The 12,460-nt window shown below is 30.8% G+C and overlaps 1 protein-coding gene across 3 annotated transcripts in view; it reads left to right on the top strand.

Moving 5' to 3' along the window:
• Positions 1-12,460, top strand: part of LOC100880574 (uncharacterized) — a 473,391-nt gene that overhangs the window by 61,809 nt on the left and 399,122 nt on the right. For all 3 annotated transcript variants that reach the window (XR_013040077.1, XM_076537883.1, XM_076537877.1), the window contains exon 2: positions 10,304-10,406. The gene's annotated coding sequence lies outside the window, so the exon portion shown is untranslated. The remainder of the gene's footprint in view (positions 1-10,303; positions 10,407-12,460) is intronic.

Here is a 12,460-nt window from a genome sequence, read left to right as displayed (position 1 = left end):
TGTGCTCTTTTATTCCACGGAAATTAAACCTAAACACAATTGTATACAAAAACGTATGGCACATATAATTTCTTATGCACGTGCATATATCGTAACTAGAATAAAATATTTATTTCACGAATTTAATTTTATTTAGTAAATCTTCTTAATACACAGTAAATTTGAAGTATAGAAAATATATCTGGGTAATACTTCATTTGATTAATTTTTAAACAATTTGAAAGTTTCTACATAAGCGTTACTTTGCGTGTGAGGTTAGCATTTAATTCACAACTCATTTTCATATTATTTTTTAAGAATCGCCAAAATTGTAGTCATAAGGAAATGAAAAATGATAAATATGGGAAAAAATTATTAGTTAGAATGGCGATCACTTTGACTGAAAACTATTATTTCTTAAACGTTATTTTAATGAATAACGTTGTAAATAAAAAAGTACGAAAATAATTAACTTATCAAAATGATAATATTGAATTTCAATTTTAATTTATTTTTTGAGATATAATAATAATAAACCGCTTACGATAAAATGGAGACAACTCTATTTAAAATAAAAAATTAAGTTTCCACGTTTCATGCAATAAAAAAATATAGAAAGTCAAGAAAGAAATTGTACTAAAAATGGTGTTGCTCCACTTTCATTGTAAACAAACCATACAATACGTTTCGATATAAACATTCTTCTTTACATCATAACGAGTAACACGCAGTATGAAGTAGGCTTTATTGTTGATAGAATATCGTTTATCACAACCTGATCAATCATTTAAACCACAAGTATCACTTTCAATATTTTTCTTGGTATCTATCGGACTTCTAACGTATCAGAAATTTACTTTACATTACCAACGATGCTAATCGAGAAGAACGATTGCACAATCATGTAAAGACTTTAAAATCAATTATTTTGCAAGTTTAATTACTGCAACAGTGATCCAAGACTGATTCTTATACAATCATTGCACTAATAATACCTTAATGACCTGCTAGTTGAGAACTTATTAATAAACTTTCTATTATTAGAAATAATTAATCGAATCAATTCATAAGCACTAATTGAATATAAATTATTAGATTGGTATCCGGATTCATGTCTACTATACTTATTATTTAGTAAATAATAATAATTGTTTAAAAAATTAAAAAATAATAATTTCCGGTCGGAGTAAGCAGCGTTTGAAAGAGTAAGATTTGTCATTAAATCTAACAAGTGATTATAACTTTGTTTATTAAAGTGGTTATTGACTGCGTGTAATAAGTGGTTTTCACTCTGTTGTGTTATTTTCTATCCGAAGTTTCCTGATTTACGCTCTTAGTTGTTAATAATAATTCATCTACGACTTAATTAATGTGTTTCTACTTTAACCTATGATTATCAGTTTGAAGTTTTTGTTTATTTTTACAATAGTGACACATTTATGTATGTCATATGAAACATGAGCCTATTTTTGCAATTATACCAGCACTTAATTAAGTTTTGAAAAGACGATAATTTGTTAATATTAAGGTGAAGTGCGGTAAGTTCATAAATGGGGCAATACAGGCTATTTTCAGTACCATATGATTGAAATTTCTCCATTTAGTATTTTTGTTTCCTTGTTTTGTTTCACTGTATCCCCTCTTATACTTCAGCCAAGAGTACTTGTTTGCAGTGTAGAGTACTTGCATAATGCAGTAAAAAGCATTTTATAGCAGATTTGTTAATAATTCTGCTCTTGCCCCATTGCACATGAAATAAAGTTTCAAAGTATTTAACTTCAAGTTACGCTCTTACTCCATTTTCGGGGAAAGTACAGAGTAGTTGACATTTTAAGCAATTTCCTATAAAAATCAAAATATAAAAAGAAAATTAAGGCCCTAGTTAATATTAATTAAATAGTAGTAATTGTGCAAAGCGTTCGATATCGACAGTGTTAAGTATTTACATAGCAAACTGAAAATACTTATGTTTAAATATGAACTTTACAAAACTAGTCTGCACTTACCCCACTTCACCTTGTAATTAATTATAAGATTCTTGTTCAACCATGCAGAGCAACTTTATAAGCGATTATGAGTTAAAGTTTACCTTATTTATGCATATATTAGTATTATAATAAAATAATAATTCTTCTGAAAGGGATCCTACATTTGTTACACACTTACATGTGTACGACGTCTTGTTCAATATTATATACCTTCCATCCAACTTTATAACTACTGTGAAGTATTATTATGTGGAAATTTAGCTAACATCCTAATACATCACTTCGATAAATAAGAAATAAAATACTTTTTTTTTTGCTGTACAAAAAATATACCCTAAAATTTTAAGAGCCAACTGTAAAATCGGGCTCCATACCGCCCTTATATAGTTATACTACTGGGTCTACTATACATATTATACTAGAGGGCACCAGATCATGTACTTTACGCGAATTCAAATATGCATTTAAAATATAAAAGATCTACTGTGAACATATGAATACAAGTAAAACAAGTATGAAACACAGAGATTTTAAAATCTTCCTAAACTATTAAATGTGCCTGAAATTATCGAAAACGATACCAAACTCGATTATTGTTGATTTCACGATGACTGGTGTCACTGATGAGTCAACGATGTGTGATAGAGCCTTTAACATCATTCCAATCGATTCTATATATCAAAAATTGAATGTAAAATTCAAAAATCGAAATCAAATAAAAAATCAAGTTTTTTATCAATTTAACGCCAATTGACATCGCTGACGACAGGTTTCTGTCGTCAAGTTGCAACCACAATTGATGACAACAAATGTAGAATGTTACGCCAGTCTACTCTCAAACACTTTCAATCAAATGATTCACAATTGGGGCCTCTAGCTTGGTACAGATAATCAGTCAAATGAACAAATGCAGATGGAATGGGCTACAATATTTTGAAAATGATATGAAAAGATATTCCTTCTACTTTTCAAGGTCTTACATCACCGAGACTGTTGCTGCTTCGATCTTTTCTGGGAGGAGAGACACTGATCGCTGGAGTACCTCAGTCTCGCTGTCAGTCTCGCAATTTGAACCCCTAATAAGAATTAGATTTGTGTCACATACGGTCATGAACTCAAAACTATTGATCACGTTCACTGTTTACATTCGTCGTACAGACTTGCTCATACACGTTCAATTAGCAATAGAAAATGACCTTTAATCCGGTTTTTAGCTTAGGAAAAAAATAACATCCGCAGGAGTGATTTAAAAACTGCATTGCTTACAATCACTGCATTCACTCGAATGAAAGGACTATTCACTCGATTCCTCTCAAAGCAAAACATTTCATGGAGAAGTTTTATTGGAACGGCGCGTACCGACGGAATAAGACTATGCTTACTTAGTGTCCTGTTTCAAACCCCCTAACTTCTACTATGTCCGTGAAAAACGGCCAATCCCCTTTTTATCACGGCCTTGATGAATCGACAACCATCGTCGAACCTAATACCGAGCGTCTTGAAAATCCTGTTTGTTGAGCTTGCAAATCATCAACGATCGTTGCTTGTGGCAGGTAATTTTGTATAAATGTACCGGGCATGTACTTCATTTGCAGTATAATTTCAACATATTCATGTCACACATGAATACTTAATTTAACTTCCAGATATTAAACGGCCATTTACTTCTATTAAGCTCAGATCTAACGATACAGAATAACACATTCTGATGATTTTATTTCGAAATTGGCGTCTTCAATTCTAAAAACATATAATGATGGTATGTGATTTATTGATATTAACAATATTATGATTATGTTCATCATCTTTAAGTGTAGGGTATAATATCGAAGATTAGAGTGATATCAATCAAAAGAGGGTGATATTACGTGAAATGATGTCGGAATTATGGAATCAGTTTCATTTTCCAGGAATACAGTTCCAACTTATGGAATAAGTTTTATTTTCTAAGAATGTCTTTCATGTATATACAGAGTGAGTACTAACAACTTCAAATAATTCGTACAATCACAGTGAATAACACGTAAATCACAGAAAAAAATTTTAAGTAATACTATATTCAATACTTGTACTTTTTGTGCGTTAGGGGAGGATGAGGACAAATGTAACATTTCTTACATTAGATCTATTTGCCAATTAATTTTTAAAGACATAGAAAATAGAATTATGCTATAAGAAAATAGGTTTATCAAATTTCACCCCTTAGCTTCGTTTTGCTAAATAGTCAAAGGGCTTCATTTTTTCGGAGGTACTGGTATTGTTACTTTCCTCCTGATAGTGCTATCATCGATCACAACGAAAATAACATTAATTATTTTGTACAGAATTAAGTAAAAACACTTTCTGTAACGTAGAATTCAATTTTTGCTACAAAAAATAATAAAAGCTTGAATAAACATATGATATTTTAAACAACGATGAAAAACAATATCTGTACATTAAAATAACGTAAAATAAAACGTATCTATTTTCGAGCATTTTTTGATCGCTTCATCGATTTTTTGTAATTTTAATTTTGAGCATTTTTTTATAACACGTATAATACATCACCCTTAGTAAAGTTCTTACAATTTCTTTTTGTCCCCACAGCAACATGTTACTTTCCTCAACCATAGATGTATTTTCCAAAAGAGATGTCTTATAACCTACAAACTATATGTACATGATTTATTGAGATTGACTACGAGAACTGATGCAGATGTTATCTAAGAACACTCTATCAAGTGATTATTTTTATTCATAGTAGAACTATGAATAGTATCGAGAAAGTCAAAATGGTAAAAATTTACTTGAGTGATCTGAATGACCAATTCAGTTTAACAACCGCGTGTGATTCATGTTATGACTCAGTGTCAATCAATACTGAGAACAAAACAGATATTATGCACATGCAACTATGAAAAACAAATTATCTAAAAACGTTTGAGGAAGCAAGAGAAGACGTGTTACTTTCATCACATCGTTACTTTTGTCCCAGTTCCCACCTATGTGCAAACAGTCGTCATGTTGATAGCACATTCTTAAACATATCAGAGATGGTACATCTTCTAGATCTGGTATCTCTCATCTTTCATCAATGATCCATTAATAAAATACAATCAGATGATCTAGTCTATTCCATCTATGATCTAGTCAGACATTTATATTTCACCAATGTTGTTGACCGATTAGACGAAGGTAATGATTTACTACTTCCAAGAAATGCATATTTCTTAAATTTGCAAAAAGTCTCTGCAAGTGCCACTGTATAATAGTTTGTGCAAATGTAACATGTACTTTGTATCTAATGTAGTAACTGTTCAAAACATTGTAAGCATTTTTCAAGGTGCGTTCACGTAATTCCTATTGTATTGATAAGTGATATGGATGAAATGTCTCAGAATGAAAAATACAAAACAATCTGACTGATATCCGTATTATGCTAGATTTTGTCGAGTATTGATAAGCGGATTATGTACAACAGATAGAAAAACAAAAGTGAAGTATTCTTCATTTTTCTATAATTTTGCAATATTTACGTTTCTGCACATTGAAAGAGCTATATCTTTTTAGCAGTTTGCTGAATTTTACAAAAGTAGAGTGCAACGGTTGATGTCGATCAAGATATTTAATATCATATTCTATAATATAAAATCATAACGTAACGGTGTAACCCGTACTCTCTATAGTACAAAATTATAACGTAAAAGTGTCACGCGTAACGCTGTCACGGTTAGGTTAGGTTAGGTTAGGTTACATCTGTCACGTTTATATTGTATTCTATAGTATAAAATCATATCATAACGGTGTCACGCGTAACACTTTCACACTTACCAACCTAAGCTAATCTAACCGTGACAACGTTACCCGTGACACCGTTACGTTATGATTTCATACTATAGAGAGTATGATAGAGTATGATAGAGTACAATATAATCGTGACAACGTTACGCGTGACACCGTTACGTTATGATTTTATATTATAGAGAATGATATCATACTCTATAGTATAAAATCATAACGTAATGGTGCCACGTGTAACACTCTGAGGCTTATTCCGTACTCTACAGTACGAAATCATATCGTAACTGTGTCACGCGTAACGTTACATCGCTTATACCATACTCTATAGTATAAAATCATAACGTAATGTTGTCACGCCTAACACTACCCTCTGCATTCCACAGTCCACGGTCCACCTACTATGTGACTTTGGAAGCGCAATCACACAAAATAGGCGCGAAGCGCATTGGGGGGTTGGGCCGCGAAGCGGCCAGGGGGCACAGCCCCCTAGTTATATTTTAATTTTAATAGCAGTTTCTATACATACTTATAAACAATTATCATATGGTATTTTTATTGTTATTGCACATAATGGTAATAAAAGTGGCACACACTATTTCTTACAATAGCTTCAACTTTTTTGTTATTAATGAGCTTGTTTGAGCGGACAATAAGATATTAAAGTATCTTATGATGGTAATGTCTAAAATGTAACACAAACTATGTGCAGAAGTATGATTTGTTATAAACACAGCTAGATTGCAGCAACGTGGACTGAATCTATTTTCTAGTATAAATTTATTAATTACGTGCTTAAAAAGTGAGACTTATTCTTCCTAATAAATTTTAACGCAAAATTTCATCGGAATACATTTCCATTTTTATTTGTATTAATTTTAAGTGTTAGTCGATCCGTTTGAGAAAATGATGGTATTTTCATACCTCGATAAAAAGCGAAGTAATAATAAAATACTATAAGTCGTTACAATGCTGTATGATAACTTAGAAATCATGTAACTTTAGTTTCGAAAATTTTTACTTGCTTCCAAGCTATTATAACAGTTACACCACAATTACATTCTCAGTGATTTATAATTAAAAAATATATGTATACTAAAATGTTGACGATCGTAGTGAAAATGATAGACTATAGATATACTAAAATTCTAATAATTTATTAAAGTTAGTAGATAACGTTACCAGTCCACAATTTATTATGAAACTACACAAAAATGGAGCCCACTTCAACGAATTTAACCTTAATATATGTGATCTAACATCCTAACAAGGGACATTACCCAATCGCCAATCGCCGATTTTGATGCGCTTTGAGTATGATATAGAACGCAAAAAAATATTTGACACGTATTTTTTTTTTATCGGTCATCGTCCATGCTGAAGGGGTGAAAATGGCCCCCAAAGTTGGTGTTGCAAAACATGTTTTCTCGAATATCTCAGGAACTATTAGGCCTAGACAAAAAATTAAAAGTGCAAATTTTTTTTAATTTCGCTTGTGAAAAAAATATTATTGTCGTTGAAGTTATATGTACATTTTATACCTTCCGTTCGGTGCACAACTGATTTCTATACGTAATATTCTGGAAATTGTATTATATTACATTTTTTACACTAACTTATTTAAAAAAAGAATTTAAAGGTCCATAGGTGCTTCTATAAAAATATGTCGTTCGAGTCAGATATCGCATTTGATCTGTGTTATGGGCGCGTACTGGTGGCAGTATTCGACGCACGGAGGATCTTAACGCATAAATTGTACTTGTGCGAAGTGTAATATCTTCATAACGATGTAGAATACATGCAATTAAAGAAATTACATCTTTTGATCAAGAATTGCTTCACTTCATTGGCGATTGGGTAATGTCCCTTGTAAGTAATCTAAAAAACGTTCGAGTCGTCTATACTTTATAACAAACAATTACTATACGTCATATTAAATGCTTTTGAATCGTTTGTTAAAAAGTTATAAAAACAAGTTTAGTAGTGCATTAATTCTATCGTAGAAAATACACTTCCTATGACCTTGATCTTCACCTGTATTAGCAAGATTATTCTGCTGAATGATCTTCAGAAACTTTTTGCCTTTTAGCTAGGGTACAGTGATTATATCCTGGTGAAATATTTATTATCGCCCAAAAAAAAAAAAAAAAAAAAACAAGCAGATGTATCGAGTAATAAAGAAATCGTAGCTTACTGTAACATAACTTAACTTTAATCCGAAAATGGATCATTCTTGTGCAAATATCGAAAAATGAGAGATTATGCAATCTTATGTAAAAACTTATAAACATTATTTGGCGTATTATAATGTCCTTTGTATGCTCTACATGTGTTGTCTGTATGTATAACTTGACGCAATTCATTTGTTCTGTCCGTTCAACCTCACACTTTTATCTTTAACTAAATATTCTGTTTTAACATTTATTTAAAATATATCGAAATAATTTGATATATCAAATAATTGCAATTTGCAAGGTTCAGTATCTATTTATAATAAAACTCTATTGCTATTACAAAATTATTTATCAGTACAAAGATAATTTTTTATTTAAATGTTCAAACGAGAAGTTCTTATTTGTCGTTTAAAAATATGTGAGTGATGTCATTCATCTATCAAGTTAGTTACCAAAAAGAAAAATATTAGAATGATAATGATAATAAGAAATGAGTTTTATAATATTAATTGCATTTACCATACTATTGCATGAAATATTAAGTCTAATTTCCTTTCTTTCCTCATCAACTAATCTTGAATTTAATTCATGTTTCTATACATTGTTAATGATAATTATAACCTTGCATGGTGAGAAATTTTTGTCACATCCAATATTCAGATTTCGATACGACCTTGTTAAAATACCAGTCATTTCGTTTTCTTTTTGGTGAAGAATGAGTACATCATAATCCTTTTCTTCGTAATAACTGACAACACCCATGTCATCACTGTCGGCGGATCTTTTTATCGTTCCTCATAGTGCTATGATTAAAAGCTAGCAAGCAGAACTCGAATACCTGAACGATGTTCGTCTCAAAAAAGTTAGAAACAAGTTCTCTAATATACTTGTCGCGTTTCTGATTCGCGTGAAATCTTACCATAATTTTCGTCTGACATTTCAATGAATCTATTAAATGCCTATTTCTTTGCGTTTGCCATACAAAGAACGAAAAAAGAAAAAGCTTATGTATATTACGGGATTAGAATTAGAGGATTAACCTTCGTATTATTTCCTTTCAAACTTTAGAACAGGATTTACAGTTCATAGAAATAATCGTGTATAACAGCACGTAGATAATTTAATTAAAATTTTTTAATTCTACTACAGTATTCTGCTACACTTTTTAATCACGCCAAAGGAACTAATATTTCATTTACATGAAAAAAAATTAAATTTGAATTAAAATTGTCAAATTTAGATACCCTCAAACTTTATTCTATTCGTAAAAATAAAAGAAGATGTATCAACGTCAGTTTCCAAATACTATTAAATATTTTATTTAAGCACTTTGTTATTATTATAAAACACTTTATCAAATAATAAAAATGCGGATAGTTTTGTTCTTGTAACTTTGTCGTCATACTCTATGAATAAAAGTAAAGAAAACTTTATATGAACATAGATTCTTAAATGCATTATTAAATATTATTAAAATAAATATGAAAGTTGATAATTATTCATACGTAGTATCAGAGGAGAAAATTGTTTATTATCATTTCCTGTATTTCTCATAATATTACAATAAAACATTTAAAAGCTAATGTTTATATAACACTTTTCTGTTATTTTTATTTATGCAACATGAAGTTTTACGTAAAAATTGAGATTCTTTATACATGGCATCGAAAGACAAAGCAGTCTAAAGTTAGTTTATATAAAAGTTTTATTACAATTTTGTAATAAGGTATTTAAAACCTTCTATTAATACATCTTTTCCTTATTTTCGCGTATAGAATATGTTAATAAACTTTGACAGTAAAGAACTGGAACACCCTGTATACTGAAATTATTTTGCTTAATTTATGCTATGGAATGATCCTATACTTTTATTTGGCATTGTGCGTAATGTTAAATTCAATCTAGGTTTAACTAATAACTGTATGTTTGTCTTGAGCCTATTTGCGCTCGCACCAGCTATCTGTTTGCTAATTATCAGCAATTTACGCGTCAACATCGTCGACCTCTTCTCGAACCGGAGCGAAAGTCAATGTTTCGCACACGCATCGTGACACAAATATACATTTTTTTCCTACGTTCAGTCACTCGACGGTGTTCTGTAACGTAAAAATGAAATATTTATTAAATTGCATCAGACTGGCCGAATAATTTATACAAACCACTTTTTATAATATAAATTACTGGCCACTTTATACGTTGCTCGTTCAATTTTGCTACTTTCAACTCAAGAAATTACAGTAAATCATTGATTTTTTTCTACTTCTGAAATACTAACGACATGATAAAGGGTATCTTTCCTTTTTTCCACGCGGCTATTGAAACATGATTGTAAGTGATGCTTTCCAACTAATGAACAGCATTATTTCATTCTTTTGTTTCTAGTCGCCGTCAGGGAACGTTAACACGGTGTAAGAAAAAAAAGAAGAAGAAGAAGGCATTCTGGAAAATTTATTTCAACGCGGAACTAGCAAACCACGTACTACAGGTGAGTAGATCATCGCAAAAAGCCCTTCATTAATACACTACCGAACATGTTTTTCAATCCTCATTAAACAAACATAAAAATCGAAGTAATTAGAGATGTTTTCAGAAATCTGTATTATGTGTTCACGATTAGTAGTATACATATGCATAGTATATAGGATGCTAGGTAGATCAATAGAACGTTTGCAAGGGAGGAGAGAAGAGGTTATTTGGAACATAGTTATACCTTTATGCAAGGTATCATGGTTTTTGAAATATTGTCCTAAGTCGAATTTATGAAACCGCTTCGTCTCTTTCGCATATTGCATGGATGTGAGACTTTAACGCTCGAAAATTGTGAAAATGAAGTAGACTTCACTACAGGGTGCTCTGGTCTCTTTAGACAGCAATAAATACCGTATACTTAATAAAATCGAATTTTCGAAGCTGTAGGAGTGAGACAGATGCTGATGTATGCAAGCAAGATGGCCGCAGCAAGACACTCTCCTTAATATCGTTTATTACCGGACATTTTCGAAGTAAACGATTGTAAAAAAGTTTATTATCCTTATTATAAACATCAAATTTCTTTGTTTTCTTATTTTCAGAACGCGTTTTATATAAATCACGAAACAAAATTTTTCTGAATGTGATTTTAAATAGTTGATAAGCGAAACTGTCCGCATACTGTATCTTGTAATTAAAGTAAATTTATAATCCCTTTTTCTTAAAAACAGTTAATTCCTATCAAATTAAAATGTCTGTAGAAACTTCTTTGTTTTGTTCTGTTTCTAATGATATGTAACTTTGACCATTTCCTGTAAGTTGCTTGTCACAGAAATTTTCTTGACGCTGTTCATTATCGGCGCATTTACGTTATGATCTCCCATCAGAAGTTCCAAATTTCTCAAGAATGCGAAAATCGTACGAAATTTAATTTTTGACAAAGGATAATACAGAAAGTGCTGTAGGAATTGACAAACAGGTTTTATTAAAATTAGTATATCGCCAGATAGTTTAAGTTTATTAGTTTAATTGTTGGGAAATGAGAATATTTAAAGAAGATGTTGACATTTTTATTTTAACATATTTAACGTATAGTTTTATGAAGACACTTCAGTCGTTTTTATTTGCTTAACACAAAATATTTAACAATAAGCTTTTGATAGAAATGTATGTAACACAAATGTTTAATGAAAGTTGACTGTACCTTAGAACAGTCACTGAGTACCTGTGAATGTAGGAATAAAGTCGTTATTAGAAAGGTTCCGTATTTCTCATGAATCGACCATCATTAGTTGCCACTTACGTGAACATCGCAACACGTGAGGTTACAGTGCGCGTCATCAAAAATGTGTAACTTCGAACTGATTGATAAATCGATTATAATTCTCCCATCATTTGTAATATGTCGAATAAATTAGTCATAAATATAAGTTTATTTAGTAATTTATTACATTATCCATGTATTATGATTATCATCTTCCATCTGTGTATTAAACGTTACGATACAAAAATAAAAATGCAAAAATACAAAATACAAAAATGCAAGTCAAATACAGGAACGCATATTTCTTCACTGCCTACCGATAAAATTTTTTAAAAAGGAGGTATAAGTGACAAGAATGAAAACAATTAATTCATCTACGCGACATAAACGAGAAAATCATTCCCACCACTGAAGAGAAGACCCTCGAGATGCTAAAAACGAGACGCTCGCCGAGAAATGTAACGTGATACGACTTCGGTTATATCCTTGAGACAAGTACCAATTTTTTTTTAATTCCTCATTTATTGGTTACTAAAATACTCATTCTTAACAGTTTTCTAATCAAATACAACTCGACACAATATAATTTTAACTCTGCCAGGGCTCTTTATTTTGAAAGTGGAGTAAACCCATTTTTGGAAAAAAAAGAAGATTAATAGACAAAACTTAATAAGGTGAAGTGAGGTAAGTGCAGACTGGTTTTGTAAAGTTCATATTTAAACATAAGTATTTTCAATCTGATATGTAAATACTTAATGCTGTCGATATCGAACGCTCTGCACAATTACTATTACTTAATTAATATT

This window comes from Megachile rotundata, chromosome 1, assembly GCF_050947335.1.
Source record: "Megachile rotundata isolate GNS110a chromosome 1, iyMegRotu1, whole genome shotgun sequence".
In the NCBI taxonomy this organism is placed as follows: domain Eukaryota; kingdom Metazoa; phylum Arthropoda; class Insecta; order Hymenoptera; family Megachilidae; genus Megachile; species Megachile rotundata.
Note: the sequence above shows the minus strand (reverse complement) of the source record. Positions and strands in the feature narration are given on the sequence as shown.